The sequence below is a fragment of the Puntigrus tetrazona genome, chromosome 3 (genome assembly GCF_018831695.1).
Source record: "Puntigrus tetrazona isolate hp1 chromosome 3, ASM1883169v1, whole genome shotgun sequence".
NCBI lineage: Eukaryota > Metazoa > Chordata > Actinopteri > Cypriniformes > Cyprinidae > Puntigrus > Puntigrus tetrazona.
The window spans coordinates 28259210-28285736 of NC_056701.1; the positions used below are offsets into that span (position 1 = coordinate 28259210).

Sequence of the window (26527 nt, forward strand, 5' to 3'; positions counted from 1 at the left end):
ATCAGAAAATCAGAATATTGGAATTTTTCCTGAAGGATCATGTGACTGGAGTAATGATGCCTGATTGATTGTTTGTTCCTAATTAACTGTTAAGTCTACACTGTAAAAAAAAAAAAAAACATGTAAAATTACAGTAAACTACTGGCAGCTACATTTGCCTGTACAATGCTGCAATTTTACAGTTTACCTACTGTAATTTGCTGCAACGGTTTATTACTGTAAAAAAAATATTACAGTATCATGCTGTAGAAAATATGCTGTACAGTATAATACTGCTCATTTGATCATTTACTGTTTTTTATCACATCTGCTGTAATCCAAAATCTTTATTACTGTTATTTTTTGAAAGATCAATGTGATTTTAATGTTGTAATGATTGCCTTGATTGATTGTCCCTTGTGTTCTGTGACCTGCTTTAGTTAATTGTCTTAGCGTACACCTGTCTTATTTATTAAGTATTTACGTTGTATATTTAAGTCCTGTAAAAGTTCTGTTCAGATCTCGCTCTATTTTAATGTTGTTTAGTTCATCTGCCTGCCTGCCGAGGTACTTATCCTGCTAGAAGCTTAAACTGATTTAATTGATATTTTACAAAAACAATTGGCTCAAAGCTAATGATCATTTTTTTACAAACAAAAGATCATTACACATTACACTTTTATTAAAATGTTTAAAGCAATTCTTAACATTCTTCTTCACCAGCGCTGGATTAAACAGAACAGAACATCCTGTTCCAGAATACAATGCAGTGACATCACAAACATAACATGGCTATGTAATCTATACTTACTTTGCAGATCTACCTGCAGAACTGTAACGTTATTTAACCTGACTAGATAAAGCCCCACTCAAAGTCCGTGAAGTTTTTGATGAGAGCGGCCACCTGAGGATTCACAGTTGCTGCTTTTCTTTCTGCACAAGCTTCCCTATCTTCTTGGACACTACTTTGGTTCTCTTTTGTTCCCCTTTTAGGGTTCACACCAATGAAGCGTCTAGAATGTAAAACCAGAGAAAAAAAAAAGATATTAGGTTACGTAATACCTTTGAACAAACTTAACAATATTCGGGCAGCTTCCTCTTGGTCCTGCAAATTGAAGACATAATAGGAAAAGACATCAATGCTGATCATCCAGCCTCCAAGTGTGACTTTGTCACCAGCAACTGAAAGAGACAACTTTAATGTTTAATGTCCTGAAACAGTATCAAATCTAGGTTGCACATTTCACAAAAAGGCTAAATGCAGTTTAATTTGTGTCTTTCCAATGGTTATCATAAAATATGCTGCTGCAAATTACTACAGTCCATGACATGGAATGACAAAAAAAATGACAACAAAACCCCTAAAAATATAAGAACAGTTCACTCAAAAATAAAAATTACTCCATAATGTAGTCACACCGAAGCCATCCTAAGTGTATACGACTTTCTTCTTTCAGACCAACACAGTTAAAGGTTTTTGAAACATTTAACCTGGCTCTTCCAAGCTTTTTCAATGCTGGTGGGTAGTGGCCATGAATTTGATATATCTGATATATCTGCAAGAACTGCATCAGAAAACAAACCCATGACATGATCAAGACACTAGAGCGTGTTGTCTTTAACCAACTCTCCTCCCATCTCTCACAAAACAATCTCCTGGACAGCAACCAATCAGGTTTCAAAAGCGGCCACTCCACAGAAACTGCACTTCTATCGGTCATTGAGGCACTGAGACGGTCAAGAACACAATCAAAATCTTCAGTGCTCATCCTGTTGGACCTGTCTGCTGCTTTTGACACGGTAAACCATAACATACTCCTATCAACCCTCAGGCAGATGGGTGTCTCTGGAGCAGCCCTTCGGTGGTTTGAGTCCTATCTCTCTGGTAGGTCTTTCAGGGTATCATAGAGGGGCGATGTCTCAGAGTCTCATCACCTCACTACTGGAGTGCCTCAGGGCTCAGTACTTGGGCCACTGCTTTTTTCCATCTACATGACATCACTGGGTTCTGTCATTCTGAAACATGGCTTCTCTTATCACTGCTACGCTGACGACACTCAACTCCATCTCTCCTTTCAACCAGACGATCCCACTGTTTCTGCACGTGTTTCTGCGTGCCTAAACGACATCTCAGTCTGGATGAAGGATCATCACCTGCAGTTAAACCTCACAAAAACAGAGCTCCTCGTTTTTTTCGGCCGATCCCAACATACAGCACAACCTCATCATTTCAGCTAGGCTCAGCTACTGTATCCTCGTCTAGGTCAGCTAGGAACCTTGGAGTGATCATTGACGACCAGCTAACTTTCACTGAGCACATTTCAAAAACTGCTCGATCTTGTAGGTTTGTGCTGTACAACATCAGGAAAATCAGACCGTACTTATCAGAACACGCTACACAGATCCTCGTCCAGGCACTAGTCCTGAGTAGACTGGATTACTGCAACGCCCTCCTTGCTGGCCTCCCAGCCTCTACAACCAGACCTCTTCAGATGGTCCAGAATGCAGCGGCAAGGGAGGTCTTCAACGAACCAAGGAGGGCCCACGTCACACCGCTCTTCATTAGTTTACACTGGCTTCCTATAGCTGCCCGCATCAAATTCAAATCCCTGATGCTGGCCTACAGGTCAATCACAGGCTCCGCTCCCTCGTACTTACACTCATTAATTGAATCATATGTTCCCTCCAGGTGCCTACGCTCTGCAAACGAAAGGCGTCTTGCAGTGCCTTCACAAAAAGGTGCAAAATCACTCTTGTGCACCTTCACCTGGTCTGTTCCTTGCTGGTGGAACGATCTGCCCGTTGCCACTAGGGCAGCAGAGTCACTAGCAATCTTCAAAAACCAAATCAAAACTCATCTTTTTCGTTTACACTTGACCCAACATTGATAGCACTTTCTTCTTCTCCTGCTCTTTCCTATCCTTTTCTTGTTTAAAATAAAAAAAAAATGCCTTGTGTTTGCGTTAGGAAAGACAAGTCCCCACTCAGAGCACTTATGCACTACTGCCCTTTTGCTGATATTAACTTGCTTCTATATGCCTACCTCATTTGTACGTCGCTTTGGATAAAAGCGTCTGCTAAATGACTAAATGTAAACGTAAATGATTCTTTTGAAGCAGAACATGTCAGGGCAGACAGAGCAGACCCAATTGCAGAAGAAAAATTTATTTGAACAAATAAAGGTCTTTGTACAATAGTCCAACAAAAGGGGTGAAACAGCTGGCAGTTAACTCCAGCCACAATCCCAGCTGCAGAGGAGGCACAGGATCTAACAAACACAGTTTGTTAGACCCAACCGGTGGGGCAGGAAAAGGTGGCCGGCCAAAGCGGTCACTGAGAAGCCTCCCACTGTAGCCACGTCCAGCATCCGCCCACTAGAGGACCGAGACAGGCACTGGCACCCGAAGGTCGTCGGGCGAGAGAAGAGAATCCTGAGCTGGGCAAAAAGTGAACTGGAGAGATGGGGGCAGAAGACGGGGGAAAACGAGAACTTAACAAAATAATAGAAAAAAAAAGCAAAAAAAAGCAATAACTAGACTGAGAACAGGACTGAACTGAGGACTGGACTGAGGACTGGACTGAGGACTGGACTGAGGACTGGACTGAGGACTGGACTGAGGACTGGACTGAGGACTGGACTGAGGACTGGACTGAGGACTGGACTGATCAAACTAGTCAACAAAAGTTCAGCATCAAAATGAACTAACATCAAACGACAGACTGATAAAGGACAGAAAACACAAGGAGATTAAGTAGGGAGGATAATTGACAGAAATGGGGTGCAGGAGTGTGAAACAATTAGGGTTAACAAGAGGGGAGGAGTTAACAGCAAAGCATATGGCGAGCTGTCAAAACAAAGGCCATGTGCTTCAGGACAACAAAACACAAGACAAACACAACAGGCCGCTGCCAACCCCTGACAGAACAATGGGTTTTATTTTTAAAATATTTAATTATAAACTCTAGTCAGTGACTTCCACTGTGTACACCCCATTTTTGGGTGAACTATTCCTGTAAACTCCATGCCTTGCATACGTGACACTTACCCAGCAGTTTCAGTCGTGGACTGGCAAGAAGGTCAGGAGTCCAGATGCCTTCATCTGCTGCGGTGGAAGATATATGTATATGTATGCAAATAAAGAATGAAATTGTGTGTACAATCATAGCACACACAAAGCAAATAATACTAAACATATAAAACTTACATCAGCTCTGAGTATTAGTCCTATTCCTGCCGTTTATTTGCCATGTTGGCTTGAGTGAGAAGATGAAGGCAGTGGGCTAAAGAGCAAAGACTTTCTGAAACATAGGACAATAAAATCAACAAGAATGAATGTAGACTTTTTTTATGTATGTAGACATTTGCAAATATGTTGCTGCAGGTCTTAAAACAAAAGTTGCAAGTTATAATTTTCTGCTCTCAAATGGATCGAAGTATTATGTAAACCATGTAGCCTTAACTTTAATTAACTTCTCAAAAAACCCTAAAACAATTTTTAAATATAGCCCAGTCCCTCAAAAATTCAAGAACCGTCACAAGTACATTTAATTTAATGTCGCAACATGTCAAGCCACCTATAACTTTAACGTTAGGCTATTGCTCTTTGCTGATTTGTTTGCCGTCCTATCAAGTAGACACAGAAGTAATAATAATAAAAAAAGTTGCTATTAGTAATGTGATTTGAACATATAAACAGAATAAAACAAATTTTGATCACTTACTTTGATAAACCAACGAGGATAAAAGAGCGTCCAGTTCATTCTGCTCACTTTACACCTAATAAAATGATGGCGATCTGATGTTAAAACTGATGCTAAAAGGTTTTCTTCCTGTGTGTGAGGACACTCAATGGCGTACGTGTGACTAGACCAAAAAATACTGCATCATCTTGTGAAACTGAACAATAGTTTGCATCACGTGACATGCTTCGCAATTTACAGTATTCAACTGTATAAATGAAGAACGGTAAATTGCTGTGCAAAATTTCGCCGTATTTTTACAGGTTTTTTTGTTACAGTGTACTCTCAAGTGACTCTCATTTGTGTGATAGCTAAACATTTTCTAAATAAACTATAAATAAGAAAATATTTTTTATCCTCACATTCTTTCTTGTAATTCATTAACCTCAGTCATTTACCTGACCTTGCTTTCTGAAGAAACTCAATCATGTACAAACATGTTGCTTACATATTATAGCCCAGTTTGTTCTGATTACAGTGTCCTTATATTTCATCCAGTCTTATAAACAACTGTACACTTCAATCGTTACAAGACAGTACACATGGTTACTTGCTGGGGGACAGAGGATACCCTTGTCTGCCCTATTTAATGACACCCTGAACCTGAACCTGAGCCTGGACCACAGACACGCTTTAACCTGGCTCACAGCCGAACACGGGCCAAGGTGGAGATGACTATAGGGATCCTCAAATCTCGGTTTCAGTGTCTGCGTGGGCTCCGGGTTAGTCCAGAGAGGGCATGCGACATTATAGTGGCTTGTGTTGTGCTTCACAATATTACCACTATAAGAGGAGAGAGCCATCCTCCTTGTATTGAGGACGATGGCCCAGAGGAACATCTACAGACTCTACAGGCCAACAGAGATGGAAGACTTTTGAGAGACAGGATCTGTCAAAATAACTTTTATTAGTTTTTTTGCACTGGTCTGCCAGGCAGTTTATTTCTTTTTTCCTGAAAAAAAGTAAAATTCAATAAAATGTTTTTGTTTTTTTATGTTGCTTTATACATACACACAGATATATACATATATACATACACCCAATACTTTTATCATGCAACAGATTGTTCTGACAGAATATTCAGACAAGTTCTCACCTTAAGGCGATGCTCCAGTAATTCAATTTCAAGTGCTGCTTTTTTAACGAGGAGCCTTTTCTCTTCCATTTGAAGCTGTATAAGGTCCATGTCACTTTTCCTTATTTGTTTTTGAAGATGGACCTTATATAGCTCCTTTGCTGGCAACTTGGAAAAAAAAAAATAAATTAGATTGTTTGTTCAGACAATATAATTAAAATATGGAAATATGGAAAAACGGACGAAGGTAGAGGGGGTGGACCAACCCTGCAGCGTTGCAGATGTCCGATACAGTAACACCTGCCAAATTGTAAACACCAGTACAAAGTAGTTCTTCTGGGGGTCTCAGGTTTGCTGTGCACAATGGCTGCTAGAGGATACAAGAAATGCTCGAGGATACAAGAAATCTTTTGCCGGATCGAGTGCAAAGTCTAGATAAGATATATCCTCTATTGGCTCAAAAGGGGTTCTGCCCAGAGCGTCTAGCACCACTGCCAGATCCCACGTGGTGACATGAGATTGTACTGGTGGTCTCAACCTCTGCGCACCACGGAGGAAGCGTATTACTAGGTGTGTCGCCCACAGTCACATAGTCATGCCATCGAATGATTGGGGCAAAAAAGTGTACAGACAGAGCCTCGGCCAGGTCTGTACCATAGCATTCAGTCCCAGATGGCGACCGGTCCACAGACAGTGGCCAGTCATGACTGCTCCCCAACCATCGAGGGATGTATCCATCACTAGCATCATGTGGCAACAAGGATCCCCAAACACTGGGTCCTGATTCAGAAACCAAGGTTTTTTCCATATATCTAAGGATCGCACACATCGTCAGGAGATCTTGATTATGCAAAGACGATTTCCCCGTTTGATCCCTGTCATTAACTAAGGATATATAACAAAGTATTGAGATGAAATTTTGTTAACAGAGGACAGAAAGTAGGGCAAACAGAGCAAATGGGTTGTGGAAAACAACAAGACAGTTCTAGTACCTGACAATGGCTTCATTCTTCAGTGCACGCTGGCTTTGAAAATGCAACCACATGTCTTTTTCACTGAACGTGCTGAGATAGCTTATGTCCTCTCTTTTCTTACAGGCCCCACACTGCAGTTTGCAGAGTTTATCTAGGAGCAAATGGGTCCCATGGTTCAACTATCCAGCTGTTTCTCGTCCATTTTAGAGAAGTTTTTGGCAGATCAGTGGGTGAATCGTTGGCTGCTGAGCAACTATATAATTTGCGTCCGGGCAATTTGTCTATAACTTAATATGCTTGTAAAAGCTCCTTTTGTCTTCCAGGACTTCATGCATGAGGTGCTCCGGGACTTCCTGCACATATTTGTCATTGTCTATATCGATGACATTCTAATTTACTTCTGGTGCCTGGCAGAACACCGCCTGCAGAAGTCCTAAATCATTGTGTGAACACCAGCTGTAATTCAAGGCAGACAAGTGTACCTTCCATTGACCTACCTTTCAGTTTCTCGAGTATAACATCGATCACTGTGGTGGAAAGCAATTTTTTTAGCACTGAAATATTAGCCATTATAAAAGAGACTATAAACTCGCACTTATATTAAAGGTCCAATAATTTGTTTTAGATCTGACTTCTTTGATTGCACATTTCGTTATTAACATAAATAAAAAAAATATATGGCTGGACGCTCTAAAGGAGCTCTAAAGATCTGCAGCCATCACGTTACAAAAGTTTCGAAGGCTGTGTTGTAAACGTTATTGACTCAACAGGAGATTGCTGTTATTTTTCAACATGCAAAAATTTTGGATCTCAGAAAAAACTTCGGATTCAGTGTGCAAAGATATTTACTGTAAAGTGAGCTGAAATTTCTTTAGTAGAATAATGCCTGATGCCTGATGCCTGACTTTTACTTTTTTACTTTCTGCTTTGTTTTTTCTTCCTTTCTTTAGGTCATTTTGGTAGTAAACCAATGGTTTTCTAAGGTTATCTAGCTATGCTCCAAAACAAAATCTGCATCTAGAAAATGTAAGCATTTAAAACTTTCAAATCAAACTTTCTGTCCAATCAAATGCTCTCTAGAATCTAAAGTCTCAAAAGGTTCATCGGGCATATTCATACATGCAGATATGAGCTCAATGACCTCATGACCAATCACTGTTAGATAAAGTACATAAAACAAAAATTGCACCCTAAAGAACTGTACATTTAAAAAATATTGCCGTCTTTGGGGGGTTGGATACTTTTGTTTGCTGCTATGGGTGGTGATTTCCGTGTGATTTAGAATTCAAATTGCCAAATTTAGTTTTTTGTAGATGTTGTCATGTCAGGTGTCGTCCTCTCAGTCCAGCAGTTCAATGATCTGAGGAACCTAATTGGTTATAAATGACAAGCCAATAAAACAGTAAAACTGAAAAATAAAACACTGGAAACTTGCACGGTTTCAACAAGTAGTTACAGAAATAAGTGTATTAAAACTTGTGCAAACCAGTCATCTGACATACAATCTAGCCATGGCCAAATAGAAATGTCTTGCTCAAATGTTTGGCTTGACATACATAGAACTGGTGACTAAGTGATCTTTATCAGTTGCTGCATACAGCGGACACACAAAATGGCTGAAGTACGGGCATATAAACGCCAGAAAATGTAACGCATAACACTCTATCACGTGTGACGTCTTTCCCAGTGACCCAGATTGATAAATATTACAAACCTTAAGTGCATCTTTGTCCCTTCATACACAAAGCCGAATCCTCCTTCAACCAGCTTATGACTTGTTTTATAATGCCTGCGAACATGGCTTATTAAAAGATAAGATATTGTGGTTAATATAAAAAGTATCTACCAGGATATGTGTAGGCCGTTGTCAGTGGGATAACTACCACACACCATTTCAAAGAAGAGTATCCCTTGTGACCACATGGCCATTAGATTTCCATTACTTCTGATGGACAGTACGCTCTTGTGCCTGCAGTAAAGACGGTTGACACACACATTTTGGTTAATTTTACATATAGGATGTTTCTGTGAGATAATTAATAAAATATCAAAACACTGAAAAGTTAACGAACTCCCCTGCACTCAGAGTCAATCAGTTTGACCTCCAGGGTGTTCTGGTCCACCAGCAGGGTCTCCGGTTTGAGATCTTCAATCCTGCAGATCATCTGGAGCATCATGAAGCTATTCAAGTCCGTGCAGGGCATGTGCAGCTCCATGACCATGATTCAGTGGTCTGTGTCGTCCTCCCAGTCCAGCAGTTTAATCATCTGAGGGATATGGGACCCTTGTTGGTTATGAATGACAGGCCAGTCTCCATGAGGAGGCTTTGGGATGACCACGACACAGCTGCTGCTCCAACTAAGCAAAATATAATTTGTTCCACCCAAGCAAAAGAATGAAAATGTACGGCTTCCTTTCAGCCATCCAACAAAAAAAAAAAATGATAAGGACTTGGCTTTAACTGAAGGACTTTTATTTTGGCGTGGCGTTGTGACGTCATTTGTTTGCGCCGCACTGCGACTGTAGAAAGAGGAAGGTTTGAGTTTTAAGCGTGTAAACCGTTTAAATCAAGACGTATTGAACGTGACATTAATATTTAAATTGACATTTTAACGGACGTTGTTTTGTGTGAGAAAAGCGCGCCCACGCGTGAATAACAGAAAGTGTTCGTCTTATTTCTCCCTCTGTATCGTGAATCGGTTCAGCTGCAAACCTAATAAAACTCACCTGTCTCCAAGTAACCGCTTGTTAACGTGACCCTGTGCTTCATAGTAAACACGAACTTGTTCACTAGCTAGTAGTGATGAGAGAAGAGATGCTTAAAGCGATTCACCTTCTGCTCAAAGTAAGAAAAGTACGTCCTGACGTTTTTACTAAAGTGTAATGAATATAATTTATATAGTAAATACACAAATAACGAACTTTCTGTATTTATGTTTCTTTCCGCTATTTTTTCCTATGGAGCGTCCGAGCACAGAGGAGAAGCTTGTGGTAAAGCAGCCGAGATCAGAATAATTCACTATTAAAGAGATGTCTTTTATTAAAGAGGAGAGGGAAGACGTGAGGATCGAAGAAGCATTCGGAGTCAAACATGAAGATGTTGAGACCCAAACAGGTTGGTTTGCATTCAAGCTGAACTCAATCATTTAACTCTTTAAACCTGTTTTAAACGATTAAAAAATGAAGCATACTGTTGTGGCCGAGGAGGTCCTTGCTGATAGGTCTCACCTCAGTCGAGGTGTTAATGGTCTAGAGAGCTGCTTATTCACTTCGCCCAACTACAATCCCTGTCTGACCTGGGGCTTAAAACCCACAACCTTCGGGTTACAGGTCTGACTCTCTATTCATTAGGCCACGACTGCCCCTAAATTTCGGACAGTGGAGTGACCATTAGACCACTGAATCCAGCTGTGTCCGCCGTCATATCGAAGTGCGTGTACCAGGGATGCTACGAAAATGTCGTTTGAAAATGGCATTTTCGGTTTTGGGCCGAAAACAAGAGAAGCGGCTGGACCTGTCATTCCACGGTTTGACGCTCCGTTCCGTATCCAGTGAATGAACGTGCATCTGCTCACATAGCAGAAGTGTGGCTTTAAAGGCTTGCGTTTTTATTTATTTATTTTTTAGCATCATTAAAATTGTTAAATTAAAAAATCTTATAGAGGTTTAGGCCTAGAATTTTCATTTTGGTGCATCCTTAACGTGGACATTATGATAATTGTTCTCTATAAAAACATTCCTTGTAACATGATCTGCAGTTTAGCTTAAAAAAAGTTATTGTTCACCTATAGAACTCCTCACTATCATTAAAACACAGAATACCACATAAAAAAATTATCAAACGCATCCACTATGTGTCTAAAGTTACTTGTAATTTCAGTACTTATCTCCATTAATGAGTGGAACATTTATTGTAAATGAATTGAAATGAAGAATGAAAATGGTTTACACTACTTCTCACTTCAAAAGAGTTTGAACGCATGATCTAGAACGTCTGTGCAGTGCCTACGTATTTATGCCAAGTTGCTTATGCTTATTACGCTGGGGTAAACTTGTATTTGTCTTTATTCACACTAGACCAGATGGTGCTGAAAGAGGAGAGTCAAGAACTCAATGGAAAACAGCACAAAGATCAGCATGAAGAATTTTGTGACTTAAAAACTGAAGAAGAACCTATTTGTTGCTCACAGAGCGAAAAGGCTCTGTCCAAAAAAAGAGCTCGAAAGAAAGCAACCGGAAGTATTTTCATCTGCTTTCACTGCGGAAAGAGATTTGATCAACAAGAAAACCTTAAAATCCACATGAGAATTCACACCGGAGAGAAGCCCTACACCTGCCAACACTGCGGAAAAGGTTTTATCAGCAAGGAAACCTTAAAGTCCACATAAGAACTCACACCGGAGAGAAGCCCTACGCCTGCCAACAGTGTGGGAAAAGTTTCAACAAGAAAGGAAACCTAACAGTCCACATGAGAATCCACACCGGAGAGAACCCTTTCACCTGCCAGCAGTGTGGAGTTAGTTTCAATCAGAAAGGAAGCCTCAAAATCCACACGAGAATTCACACGGGAGAGAGTCCTTTCACATGCCAAGAGTGTGGAAAATGCTTTATTGGAAAAGGAAACCTCAGAAGCCATGTAAGAGTTCACAACGGAGAGAAGCCTTACCCCTGCCCACAGTGTGGAAGGAGATTTACACACAAACCAACCCTGAATGTCCACATGAGAACTCACACTGGAGAGAAGCCGTTTGTGTGTGCTCAGTGTGGAAAGAGTTTCCGATATCATTTAAGCCTCAACAACCACGTGAAGACTCACTCCAGAGACAGCTGTTTGAGATGTCTGCAGTGTGGAGAGAGTTTCACAGACAGGAAGCAACTTAAGGACCATGTAATAACCCACACTGGAGAGAAACCTCACATATGCCTTCACTGTAGCAGAACCTTCAAAAACAAGGCGGCTCTTGAAAGCCACGTAAGAGTTCACACCGGGGAGAAGCCTTTCATCTGCCCTCAGTGTGGAAAGGGTTTCACGCTTAAAGGGAACCTTAACATTCACATTAGGATTCACACCGGAGAGAAGCGTTTCGCGTGTCTTCGGTGTGAGAAGAGTTTCATGTATAAAAGAGACCTGAGGCGTCATGTTCAAGCTCATTCTGCAGAGGACTTATAGTGTTTTTTTCAGTGCGGTAAAAGGTTTAGAAAAAGAAGCAATTTCTAAACTGTTTAAGTATTCACTTTGGAAGAAAATTCTGAATCAGAAAGAGATTGCGAGGGAATTTGCATGTGCGAACAAATAATATTTATTTGCTCAGTGCAATAAAAAACATTTAAAGTCCTGCAAAGGAGTGTATGCGTGTTTTTTCTATTAAACTCATTTCTGAACATAAAAATGGTCATTTTATTTTTTATCTGGAAAAGACGTCCTTCGTGCCTTTTTAAAATTGCTTGACTGCAGCTCTATACTAGGGTGGAGCTAGGGAGGGCCACTGTCCTGCAGAGTTTAGCTCCAACACGCCTGCCAGGAGGTGTCCAGTATGCCTGGTAAGACCTTGATTTAGCTGGTTAAGGTATGTTTAATTGGAGTTGGTGCTAAATTATAGCAATATCAGCAATATATTATGGTTTGCTTTTATTAAATTATGCCCAGTTTGGGGAATTTCCTAAAAGAAGATTTTTGAGCAAGGACGGGAGGGATTTATGCCTGATGTTGTTATAGTTGCATAGCCTCTACTGCCATGACTCCTGGAAAATGCTTTTATTCTGCATCACCCCACCTCTTGCTTGATCCGCTACGCTGTTATCAATGAGAGGAACGTCTGTACTTTTTTTTTATCAATGACATGAGCCAATTAGGTAATGTGGTCATAAACGCCCCCCGTTTTGGCCTCGCCCACCAATCTGGTAGCTGTTTATAACATACATGCTTCCCAAATTTTAATCCCATATCTGGATTACTTGGCATGTACTCTTTAAAGGCACGGTGTCCTCCAAAAGGTACACAGCATTCATCAATTGGGACAGCTGGGCTATATAAGAGGCAGATATTTGACCCGTTTGTCCCAGATATTTCTTATTGCAGTCATGCATGTCCAGTGGATAAGTCTGGTATCTTTGCTGTCAAACACAATGACCTTTTGAAGGTGCTGAGGTTGCCCAGAGACCAAATCTGTATGCTGGAAGAGGGAAAATATCGTTAACCATAAAAAGTGGTTCGTACGGTCGGTGAGCTCAATCTCGCGGCAGTCATCTCAGAAAGTTGCGGTATCTGCTTGATCTCCTTAAATTTAGGAAGATGTGAGCATAAATCTCTTTGTTCTGACACTTTGCCATGAAGGAAATATGTTGATTCATCAGTGTGTAGTGTTGCTACAGCTAACTCAACAATATCTTTAAGGAGCATCCAAATGCTCCATGCATTGTCTTCTTTATGGAAAAATGAGAAGTGGGAGGAATCTGATTAAAGCCCTGTTTTCGTGGCCATTTCCACTTATGGTATACCCTCCATACCAGCTGGTGGTGGAAATACACCATTTTGTTGGTTGTCAACCGCCAATAAATTCGACAAAGAAGAGGGAGGAGAAGCGGAAACGACTTCACCTGAGCTTTTATTACCCTCTTCCTGCATTTGCATGTGAATGGAAGAAATGCAAAATGAGATGCCATTTCAGACTGCTGTGAACCAAAGCTTACCAGTTGTATCATACTTATTGGTGAGTCCGTGTTCTTCACATAATCCTGAGATGATTCCACAAATGTGCAATCATCTAGAAGTTAGAATAAGGTTGATGTTTGAATTTTTACATAAATATTGTGTTACACTGATTGAAAATGTAACATTATTTCAACCAAATTTCCGCATTTTATTTATAAAAACTTATCTAAACTCTGAAAGTAGAGACTCTCTATGGACAAATCACGTCTATAATTTTATTTTTATTTTTATGCCGATGTCCATGCGCATGCATCTTAAAAAGCATTTTACTGGTATAATGTTGATAACATGTTTAAATGCCACAATATTTATTTAATCTCTAAAAATGAAACAGAAATATCTCGAGTACGTGTAACCTGGATAAAAAAGCAAATATTTTGAGGTGTATCCAAAATGCAACTGGTGTAATCTCTGGTAGCCTTGGGATGGGTGTGCCCACATAGAAACAAGAAAACAATAGGAGAAGGATTAGCATAGCTGCTGTTTATATTATTTCAGACAGAAGATGATTTATTTCTTTGCATGGAACTGCCTTTAGTACACTTTCATGACCTCATTACAGGCCAAGCACCAGATCCCTTGATAAATGTTTTATTTGCTTTTAGCATTACGCTTGAACAGTCTTTATAGAGTCTTTATAGACTACATATTCCATAGTATCATGTAAGCGAGAGGAACACAGGCCATAATACCTGTAATTTGAACAAATTTTTGGGGTCTGTAAAAATTTGTACATATTATAAAGAAGTCTCTTCTGTTGATGTTAACACCTCTCCACATTGATTCTGTCACACTCTGCTGTTGCTTAGGAATGAGGAAACACTGAATAAACTTCAAAGGTCTTTAACGTAATCGGATTTCTATATATAAACTATGCATAATATAAAATGATAATATATATAGTTTATAGTGCACTGTGACATTCAGACGTGAATCACAAATGATTTGTGTGTACATGATAAACGTCTCCAGGTTATGAATATAACCACGGTTCCTTGAGGAATGAGACTTTGTGTCTTTGGAAATGTCTATGCGTGACCACTCTCTGAATCTGCTGTTGAGTGAAAGGGCATGACATCATAGGCAGGCGATGTCAGAAACCATGAAGCAAAAAAGCCAGCGTCAGCCTCTTGTCATGTAACTTGTTATGAACTGTGCTGACAGGGATGCTGGGAGAATGTCAGCGTTTAGTTCCCTATTCATAACCTGGAGACGTTCCTTTTGGGAACTTGAGCTGCGTCATACAAGCATTGGTCAACGAGATGCCCACACCACCAGAATTCCAAATGCCTGGAGACTGGAACCAGAGGACCAAGGAACCTGGGGTAAAACCAATGTCTAGGCCAGACAAAGGTAGAAGGGATTGACCAGTCCGCAGCATTGCAGAGGTCCGAAACTAGGACACCTGCAGGGAAGGCCTTAGATGCCGCCATACTCCTTGTGGAGTAAGCTCACACCTAAATAAGTGGTCCTCTGTGATGTACAAAGCACACTTTTCTTGGCGTTTAGTCATCTCAGTTGTGTCATGTGAGCGAGGATGACATCTCGATGTCTTGCCACTGAGCTAAAATCAACTATTCATCGATGTAGTTTAGTGCGCGGATGCCTTGAAGCCACAACAGAGGTGTGCTGGTGCAAGTCTGAAGAACCCAATATTGGTACGCCTCATCCCCAAAAGCAAAACTTTGTCATATGGAAGGATGGAGCGTGGGAAGTAAGCGTCCTTTAAATCTATTATGACAAAGTAGTCCTTGGACCTGATTTGTGAAATTGCTTTAGCGTGAGCATCTTGAACTGGATTCGTACACTAAAATCGTATGTGATAGCTCGCCGCCAGAAAGAGCCCAAGCTAACCGCTGATGGAATTCCCTCAGGGGTGACAAGCTTCTCAGCCCCACAGAGATATTTCTTGGTGTATGGGGCTGAGTGCTGTGCCGATGGCACTGGCGAGAGACATGTAATATACTTATATCTTATATCAATTTGCAGTTTTCTTATTTCAGCTTCCAATTTCTGTATTTGTGAAGCATCCTGTGCACCCAGACAAATTAAGAGATTAAAATAATGAAAACATAATGATTACTTATTTAAATAAACAAATAATACACATTTCACAACTCAGCCCCTGTGTGTACATTAAGGCAACAGCATTATGTCAACTATGCTTATATAATGACAACATTGCTGTTGTGACCAGAAATTGCTTTACAAAACTAATGGTTCTTCTGCATTTAAAAACCTGGAAGTGTGAAAAAGCTGTTGCTGTTTTGTATTTTAATCAATTGTAGCCATGGATGTTATGTATATTGCCTGTGTTCCCCTGTCATGTGTTTAGGACTCTTGTTTTGTAATGTCTTCTATCCTATTTTTCTGTGTTCACATTCTTTTGCTTAGTTCCTGTTACATCCTTTAGTACTCATACTGTAAAAGAAGAGCCACTGTAGTGAAAGTAGTCTTATAGGATCTTGATGTGCTCATCAGTCGAGAGTTCATTCTGCTGAAAGAACAGGAACTGGTTAAGCTGGTCCATAACTTGTTTGGATCTCATTTTTCTGTTGGATCTGTGAATGGAGAAGTCTTTTGTTACAAATTACTCAGAAGCTTAGACGGAGGATCCAATGCAGTGTTCACTGAGAGAAATCTACAAAAGCAGTCAAAAACACATGGCGGTCAGAGTCCAGGAAGTAGGTAATCAGAATTGCAAGCTATCCATAATGCAGAGATAACAAACAAGATTACAACAATAAAACTCAATCATTAACTCACATAGTACAAACAAAACAAGCAAATGACTGAAGTGATCAAACAATGGCTCCAGGCAGTGGTTTATGGGAAATGTAGTTTATTATGATGGAGCTAAAAGGTTGGAAAGAGAGTCCCCTAATGTTATGTAGGCTAATTGATACAAAAAATCTGGTTTGGGCATTACAGGTAATGTGTTACATTCTCAGTGTTTGCAATTGTAGGTTTGAAAAGCACAGGAGAATGAGTCACTATGAGAAAAGAGAGGAAGGGGTTGTTGATCACAACCAAAACCAGGGAGCAGCAGAGGCCAGCTGTGTGTCTGTGAAGATTGACAGATCCACAGAAAACACCCTTAACTTTAGGGATGGAACGGTGGCCCTTAACTCCAGGTAATAACCAGTTTTCTTAATATCAAGGCAGAATCATGTCCTGTATCCGGCTGTGACAGTGACTCAAGTCTTTTAAATCCTTTCACCTTTTCGTAACACGCTGTACTCCAGCTGACGCGACCCTCTCGTGATGGTTTCTTTCTGTTGCATGGAAATGAATAAAAATGAGCGAACAATACATTTATTACATTATTTATTCATCTTTTTTAATGTTAGTTGAACTAACAACTGTATTAAGTACATTAATAAACTATTGTTCATTATTAGTTCATGTTATCTGTAGTAGTTAACTAATGAACCATAGTTTAAAGTGTTATCATTAACAGTCTAAATTCTGTCAAGTTTTGTCACTTTCAGTAAAAGTGTGGTTATGTTAAAGGCCTGTGTTTTTATTTATTTATTTATTTTTCATTCAGTATCATTAAAATTGTTCAATTAAAAAAAAAATCTCAAAATGAGGGTTATATTAATTAATAAAGTAATCTTTACAAAGCATTTTCTGTTTTGGTCAAATGTATCTACAATTTTCAGTTTTGGCCTGGTTCTGGTTTGGTGCATGCATATATATGTCACCAAGCCAGCAGAGGGAACTCTTACCTGTGATCACTTCCTCTGCTGCTACTTCCTGTTTAAATTCTGAAGCAGGCCCCCCAAATGCAGGTTGTATTGTTTGTTTGTTTGTAGTTAGCCTAGCGGTTCCCTTGTCATAGATCCTTTGGTTTTGACCCTGCCTGTCTTTAATCTCTTTGATTGTTTGCTGCCTGACCCGACCTCTGCTTGTTTTTGGATTCTGTTGTTGCCTTGCCTCTTATACTCCTGTTTGCTGTGTTTGATGTCTGCCTGCTTTGACTATGCCTTCATCCAAAAAAAGCCTGCGAATGGATCCGCACGCCTCAGACCCCTCAATCATTACAGAATGCAACCTCAAACCAGGATCCAGCGTTTTTTTCCCGATCCATGGACAGGTAGGCGTCTCGCAATATCTTTACTAAACCTCAAGCAGGGCACCCGAACACTTGAGGACTACACCCAAGAATATCTGGACCTGGTTTACCTCAGACTTACCGGACTGTTTGTTAATTGAGTTCTTTTGTGAGGGAATAAATCAGCCACTCAAATCACGACTTGTTCGGGAGGGTCCACGTGGGTCACTTGCACAGTTTGTGGAGTTTGCCTTAGTGACTGTGGGGTCAGCTTTCACGCTGGGTATTGAGGAAGAGGACACCGCATCGACTCCTGTAATGGCCGCCTTCCCAGAGCCGCTGCCCAAGATGGCCACCTTCCCAGAGCCGCTGCCCAAGATGGCCGCCTTCTTCCCAGAGCCGCTGCCCAAGATGGCCGTGTTTTGACGTCTGCCTGCTTCTACCATGCCTTCATCAATAAAAGCCTGCGAATGGATCCACACGCCTCAGACCCTCAATCATTACATTTTGTGAATTGCTGAATTCACAAAAGAGATGCTTAATTCGGTAACACTCACTATGAAGCCCGTATTTATAATACATTAAAAGGGTATTCCTAAGGCATTATAATGAAGGCACAGTTCATTAAAAATAACTTTATAATATGTTGAATCATCTCATTAAGTTTCAATGTAAATAATATTTACTTATTTGTGGTTCTAGCATTTATGAGTATGACAGCTTAAAACACACATTGGACATGATTCATCCACCTAAGTTGCAATGCGTTATATTTCTCATAGTTATAATGCATTATAAGTTTGATATCTTCTCAGACAGCTATAAGATCAGATTTCAGGTACCCATGAATGCCTAGCTGTTTGATTATTTAAAGATACCCTTTAGATAGCTGTTGATAAGTAACTCTGCAACAACATGTCAGCTAGCCTTCATTAGAGTATTACTAGAGTATTACTTAAAAAAACATGAACAATCTGACTGTTCAAAATTTTTTGGTGAACTTTTTTTTTTCTTATTTCTAGATTTAACAGACATTTCATTTTACTGTTGAACAATAGCCAGTATGATTTGATTATATAAAATACTACAAATACTTTGAATTACTTTTTTATAAGGCAGAATTGTTCCTATACTGCAATAAATGTTATTTCAGTTAGCACTGCATTGTACTTTTATTTATTATTTATTACCTAGATGACTTTAACAAAAAGCACAAACCATATTGTCCCTAGCTTTGAGTATGAATGAAATACACTGCTCTGTGATATTCAACTCGCCTTATTTTGGGTCTGAATACAACATCATGTCATGCACAGATAGGATTATTTAAATTTAACATCTCTTTAAATTTAAATCTATAGTTATTCACACAAACTTTTGAAAACTTCTATACTAACATGCAGATAAAAAAAATAATAATAATAAGTCTGTAGTTTTTGTCAAGTTTAGGCTTACAATCAATGTTTGGTGCTTGTATATCAGTGTCATTCATTTATCATTTCCTTTGATTTTAGGCATTAGGTTAGGTTTAGGTGTAGAGATATGCTCAAGACTAAATTTTTGGATTAAAATTTTGTTCCAGGATCAACAAAATGTTAACCCAGGACCTAATCGAACTCAGCAAAATTATATCAAATACTTTACGGTGAAATATTTTATCAAAATACTGTGTCTCGGCTGGTGGTCACATGGGTTCACTAGAAGATTGTACTGCTCATACTAATTCATTATTTGTGTTCTTCTTGTTTCAACTGTGTGGATAGGGATGATCAAACTATCCTGCAGCAGGATACTGACCAAAAAGCAGATTATGAACTACAGAGAGCCAAAGATCAACACAAAATTAGCGTGAAGAACAAGTATGACAGCGTTTATGAGAGGAACAGGATCTATGCACAACTCTGTATCATACATGGAGAAAATGAAGGGGTGAATGAAGAACATGAAGTGTTGTGCATGGAGAAAAAAGCAAGATTAGAAGATACTTCAATCAACTGCAACAACATCTTTAAAGACCCACCTGGACCAGGATGTAAGAAAGGCAAAATAAAGGTAGTTCTTACCAAAGGCATGGCTGGAATTGGAAAAACAGTCTCTGTGCAGAAGTTCATACTGGACTGGGCCGAGGGAAAGCCAATCAGGATGTAGATTTCATGTTTGTGCTTCCATTTCGAGAGATGAACTTGATTCAGCATCATCAGTACAGTCTTCATAGACTTGTGCTGGAGTTTCATCCTGAGCTTCAGGATCTGGACTCAAAGTTCTATGAGCAGTGTAAAGTTGTGTTCATCTTTGATGGTCTGGATGAAAGCAGAACTAAGCTTACATTTTCAGACAGTGAGAAAATTTCTGATGTTACTGAGACTTCATCAGTGGGCATGTTAATTTCAAATGTCATGAAAGGAGATCTGCTTCCCTCTGCTTACATCTGGATCACCTCAAGACCAGCAGCAGCCAATCAGATTCCCTCCAAAAATATTGACCGTGTGACTGAGATTCAGGGATTTAATGAGCATCAGAAGGAGGAATATTTCAGGAAGAGGGTCAGTGATGAATATCAAGCAAGCAGAATAATTTCACACATTACAAGAATAAGAAGCTCCAAATCATGTGCCACATCCCTGTCTTCTGCTGGATCTCATCCACTGTGCTGCAGAAGCTCCTGAAAGATGATCTGAATGCAGAAATCCCTCAAACTCTGACTGAAATATACATTCACTTCTTACTCTCTCAGATAAATGTGGGAAATCAAAAACACGAAGAGAGAGATCCAGAGAAACTCCAACAGCAGTCCAACAAAGAAGTGATCGTTAAACTTGCTGAACTGGCTTTTAAACAACTGATGAAGGGCAATGTCATGTTCTCTGAGGAGGATCTAATTGAGAGCGGTATAGGCATCACTGATGGCTCAGTGTATTCTGGGATTTGCACTGAGATCTTTAAAGAGGAATCTGTGATTCATCAAAGGAAAGTCTACAGCTTCATCCATCTGAGCTTTCAGGAGTTTCTATCTGCTTTGTATGTATCTCACTGTCATGTGATGAACAACATGGAGCCGTTACAGTTGTTTCTGGATGATAAAAATGAGAAGGACAGACCAAAGAGTAACAGGCGCAGATCTAAGAAAATGTCTTTGTTTCAGCTACTAAAATTAGCAGCTGATAAGACTAATCAGATTGAAAATGGCAACCTGGATCTTTTTCTGCGGTTCTTGCTGGGCATCTCACTAGACTCCAACCAGGAACTCTTAAAGGATCTACTGTCACAGACAGAGGACAACTCAAAGAACATCAAAGGATTCAAGCGGTACATTCAGAACACAATCAAGACAAATGACAATCTTTCAGTCAACAAATGCATCAATCTGTTCCTCTGTTTGCTGGAAATGAATGATCAGACTCTGTATCAAGAAATTCAGGAGTTTGTGAAATCAGACAAAAAGTCAGATATGTATCTCTCTTCTGCTCACTGTTCAGTGATAGCCTTTGTGCTTCAGATATCAGAGGAGGTGCTGGATGAGTTTAACCCTATGGAATACAAAACAACAGAGGAGGGGAGATGGAGATTGATCCCAGCTGTGATAAACAGCACAAAAGCTCTGTGAGTATTAATTTGTATCATTACAGGCAGAAACATATTAACTAACTTTTGAATCTGGATTTTTCTTTTCAATAAACTCTAATTTGCTGCATACCCATAGCCAGTAAGGTAGTTAAGATCAAGTATATGGTGGATTAGGGTTGTAGAATGTGGTCATGCAGAATATGGCATTCATACTTGCTTTACAAGTACTAATGAACAACCAGTATGCTAGCAATATGCATGCTAGTTAATAGTGAGAATTGGCCCCTAAACTAAAATATTACCTATATCAGTTTATTTTTCATACTCAAACTAATGCATTAAGAAATTCATAATTATCATGATCATCAGCTGGACTGCCCATGAACTCCTTTAGAGTAGTACCTAGTTCTGTGTTTCATAGTTTTTTGTTTTTTTATTGTTTTGCCACCTACCCTGACCCTCGCTTGTTTACTGGATATACCCTTTTGCTGGTGTTTGACCCTGCCGGTTTGACTCTGTAATAAAGCCTGCATTTGGTTTCCTCAACTCCGTTGTCATGATCACCACGTTACAATAACCCTGCAGTTGAAAGCATGCTGAACAGCAGACAGTAGAAACACAGCTGTGAGATAAGGTGTTTAAAATCAATTACATTTCAACTAATCGCCATATATAGATTGTACCTCAAGTTCCTTTTTTCAGAATTTATAAAATTTAACATTGTTATGCAGTGAATATAGGAAACATCACTTTTAAACATTCATTTCTTCTCATTGTCCTTTTGTATTATAGACTTGGTAGAATGCGTCTTTCTATTCAGCAGTGTGACAGTTTGTCTTTAGCTCTACGCTCATCAAACTCTTGCCTGAAACAGCTGGACTTGAGTAACAATAACCTACAGGACTCATCAGTGAAGCTGCTAGCTGCTGGACTGAAGAGTTCACACTGTCAGCTAAACATACTGAGGTTTGACTTCCACATTAACCACTTTTATTCTTGAAACCCATTACATTACCATTTTGGCATGACATAATGTCTCAGTTGGTAGCACTGTTGCCTCACAGCCAGAAATCACTGAATGAAAGAGAAACACAACAACTACAGCTGCCTTCAGGCACAGATTAAATCAATTGAAATAAAGACATTATATCATTCAGCAAGATCCGATCTCCTAAATCAGCATTACCAGCTTCACACATTACTAACCAGACTGGTGTTATTTTTGTCAGATGTCTACAGAAATGCTTAATGAGAATTAATAGAGATTTAAATGTTGTTGATATTATTTTTATTGTTGGGCACTACCATGATGGAGATGAGTGTTAGCTTTAGTTTGACTCTTAAACCTTGACTTGTTCTTTGGTTGCTGTAAACGTGTTTTTATGGCAAAAAAAAAGCCAAGGTAAAATCTGTGATATTGTTAATTCTCTTTTACTAGTGATATGTCCATCATTATCTACCATATTCACAGATTTTACCTTCTTGTTGACTTTTTTTTACCAACGTGATGTTGTAATAATGAACTGTCTGTTATACATGATGTTAAACATCGCTGACAATTGGGAAAAAAAACCCCACAAGAATTAAAATATGAATATCAACAACGATGACAATCAACCACTACTAAAACTCAACACAATAAAGCTTTGCTCCAGAAACTGAGTTTGATTTCAGAATCCCTGCACTAAACTATCTCTTTTTTTATAGTTTTTTTTTTTTTTTAAAGCCAGGATGATTAACAAACTTTTCTTATGTGATCCCATTCTCATCTTACCAAAATTATCATGCACACAGAAAATATTAACCATCCCTCTCCTCCATAAAGCACTGTCATTCTCTATTCTCTGTCATTCTTTAGACTTGCTAGATGTCATCTGTCCCATCAGTGCTGTGAAAGTTTGTCTTCAGCTCTTCTGTCATCAAACTCTCTAACAGAGTTGGACCTGAGTAATAATGCCCTGCAGGATTTAGGAGTGAATCTGCTTTCCGCTGGACTGAAGAATTCAAACTGTAAACTGAATATACTAAGGTTTGACTTTCACAATCACATATTTACTAATGTTGTTAAACCTCAGCCTTAATGATTATAATGGGAGAATTGTAGTAAGGTTGTCCCAGAATAGAAATTGTTTAGTCTACTGGAAGTTGTTTACTTTAGCCACTTTAACCTAAATATTACATGTTGTTTATTTTAAACATTCTTGAAAATAATGTGGAGTCCCACTTTCTGTTGTGTCCCACAGAGTAACTAGTAACACATGTAACAGCACGATGGTAACAACACTTTTTTCACTTCATTAAGAACCCACGTAACAGGAATTATATAACTACATTTTGTATGACAGTATGCATAATTGGAACAGAGCTGATCTATGTGGTGGTAATGGGTATGTTTAGAGTGGACATGGGATTCAGGGGGTGAAAAGGGATAGGTTTAGGGATATGTAAAGTGGGATGAGATAGATCTGGAGTTGGAGTTGGTGCACCACTCTAATACCAGTGTACTTAAATGGTAACTCCTCAGGAACTGTCCACTTATTTGTTTATATTTATATTTAATGCCTAACTTACTGGCCACTGCTGTGTAACGTCAGAGATATTGCATGGCAAATCCAGAGGAATCGTGAAAATACTTTGTTGCTGTCTAACACTGCAACTCAATTAAAACAATCATAACATAAGTCATCTATTTTGATGTTGCTTTGTTTTTCTTTTCAGACTGGTCTTCTGCACTCTCACTGATCAGTGCTGTGAAAGTTTGTCTTCAGCTTTACAATCATCAGACTCTCAGCTCAGAGAGTTGGACCTGAGCAACAATGACTTACAGGATTCAGGAGTTAAGCTGCTCTCTATTTGGCCTGAAGAATCTAAACTGTCAACTGAACATACTGAGGTATTTGAGAACATAGAAAAGATATATAATACAGAAAAATAATTACTGTAATCAAACGAAAAATTTCACTTTAGTTCTGCAGTGCCTCAGAAGATCTGTTGCTGTATATGGTCCAGTTTTTCATTATAATTACATTTTTTGGGGCTAATATTGACACTTTCCTAATGGTCAACAATACTGATACCAGTGTTTTTGGCACTGATCACTATTGCACAAGTAATAAAAATTCACTTTTAATGTTTCTCAAATACTACCAGCAACAAGGAAGTGTCTTTCTGATGTCAGTGTAATACAAGAAAAAGAAAATAATTGTTTTGCAAAAACTGAAATGAAATGGTCAATATGAAAATCAAACTTGACTTTAAAAGTTGTTAAAGAATTTACAATAATAAAATAATACATTTTTAAAAATGTGTTTATGGTGACTAATTTTGTACATTTGAGCTGCTTGAGCCATAAACAATTTCACACAGTTCACGTCTGATTTGGTGAACTGGTTATGTCACTGTGTATGAAAAGACTGATTCATTCATGAACCAAATATCGCTTTGTATTATATGTCTATGGATTACAGGTAATATTGTTGTAAGTGTCTAGTTTCCTGCACAGGTTTTTCACTTCATAAGACCTCAGTATATATAATAATTGTGTGTTCTTTGATATGGGTAGTTGACGTATCTGTGTGTTCTATGGTGTGACAGTAAAAAATATATATATACCTCTCTCATGTCTTTGCAATTCAACTTATTTGTATGTCCCATGGTGTACATAGCAACAAAATTTGAAACACAGTCCAGTTTTTTGTCAACCCAATCATTTATTTATTTTGTTTAATTGGGTAGCTATTTTTTTAACTGATTGGCCGTTCTTTAATAGTCTACTATTACTTACCAAATGAGTAAATTTTGTTTGAAAATTATGTCTGATTGCCAAACTAATGTGATGTGGACTGTTGCTGTGTGTTTTAGGTTATCTGGCTGTATGTTGACAGAGAAAGGCTGTGATTATGTGTCTTCAGCTCTGAGTTCAAACCCCTCACACCTGAGAGAGCTGGATCTGAGCTACAATCACCCAGGAGATTCAGGAGTCAATCTGCTCTCTGAAAAACTGGAGGATGCAAAATACAGACTGGATAAACTCAAGTATGTTGACCAGGAAGAGTCTCAGTATGAAAGCTATTTATTGGCTATTTGCCTCTCTTTTTTTTTTTGCATCACGCTCAGTGTGGAAAGATTTTCAACTGCTGTGTATATGTATACGCAGATTTAACTTGCATTGTGAGGTCTAAATGTTCCCACCAGGACAGGAAAACTTTAAAACTAGCTACAGTGTGGAAAGTAGACAATAGTCTCACCAAGGAAAATTAGTAAACAGACTAAATAATGCATTAATTAAAATGTATGGAAAGCACAATTTACCGAAACAAATCTGTGTATGTTTTGTAGTATGGATCATGGAGGGAGTTCAGGATTAAAGCAGGACTACACAAATGTATTTCTACACACACACACATACACACACACACGAATACACAAACCCACATTTTGTAAAATGTCTTGTTATAAATGTAGTCTCTTCTCGTGTTCAGATTTCTGTGATCTCACACTGGATCCAATCACAGCCAACAAAGACCTCATTCTGTCTGAAGATAACAAAAAGGTGACATATGTGGAAGAGACACAGGCATATCCTGAACATCCAGAGAGATTTGAAAGAGCTTCCTCAAGTTCTGAGTAGAGAGAGTCTGTCTGGACGCTGTTACTGGGAGGTTGAATGGAGTGGACACACAGATATCGCTGTGGCATATAAAGGCATCGGCAGGAGAGGAAAGCGTGCCGACTGCTGGTTTGGATTCAATAATAACTCCTGGTGTCTGGCCTGCATGTATGACACGTTCTGTGCCTGGTACAATTATCATGCCACTGACACGCATGTCTCTTTAAGCTCTTCTAATAGAATAGGAGTATATGTGGATGTGTCAGCCGGCATTCTGTCCTTCTCGATGTTTCTAAAGCACACAAACTCATACACATACACACATTCAACAACACATTCACAGAACCTCTCTATGCTGGATTCGGGCTTATAGCTTATGCATTTAACTCCACATTATCTCTGTGTCAGTCTGATAACCCTGCGGGTAATAATACAGATGACTGACATTTTGTAAGTAACATGCCGAGGTCAACGACCTATACTTATTTGTTCTTGTTTCTGGTACCAGCACAGTAAACAATGGCATAATAGGATAGTTCTGTGAAAACGGCATGTCCTAATAAATTATTGAGCTTGTGACGCATGTAAAGAAATGATGGCTATGTTCTGATGGCTGGTTCTGCAGCCAAACATTTTGGATAGTGATTAAAGTCTATTAGTCATTGTGGGGCTGATGGGTCAATTTGAGTATCTCGAGTACATATTCACAATGTTTAAATAGTGCTGCTCAACTATCATTTTATTGCATTTTTTGTTGTAATTCAGTCATTTTCTTGTTCTGAAGTACTCTGGGGTTGGGTTTATTGTAATCTGTGTG

General features: G+C 39.1%; 2 long non-coding RNA genes and 2 pseudogenes across 2 annotated transcripts; 2 read left to right on the plus strand and 2 right to left on the minus strand.

Moving 5' to 3' along the window:
• Positions 1–738: 738 nt before the first annotated feature.
• LOC122335682 lies at positions 739–5630 on the minus strand. The gene is made up of 3 exons (XR_006248996.1): positions 4185–5630; positions 4026–4082; positions 739–992 (listed from the first exon to the last, which is right to left on the minus strand). It is a non-coding gene; the product is annotated as an uncharacterized LOC122335682 (long non-coding RNA).
• A 557-nt stretch (positions 5631–6187) lies between these two features.
• Positions 6188–9176, minus strand: LOC122335669. The gene is made up of 3 exons (XR_006248992.1): positions 8659–9176; positions 6787–8569; positions 6188–6679 (listed from the first exon to the last, which is right to left on the minus strand). It is a non-coding gene; the product is annotated as an uncharacterized LOC122335669 (long non-coding RNA).
• An 88-nt stretch (positions 9177–9264) lies between these two features.
• On the plus strand, positions 9265–11939 carry LOC122335213 (annotated as a pseudogene).
• A 1453-nt stretch (positions 11940–13392) lies between these two features.
• Positions 13393–26258, plus strand: LOC122334651 (annotated as a pseudogene).
• The last annotated feature ends 269 nt before the right edge of the window (positions 26259–26527 follow it).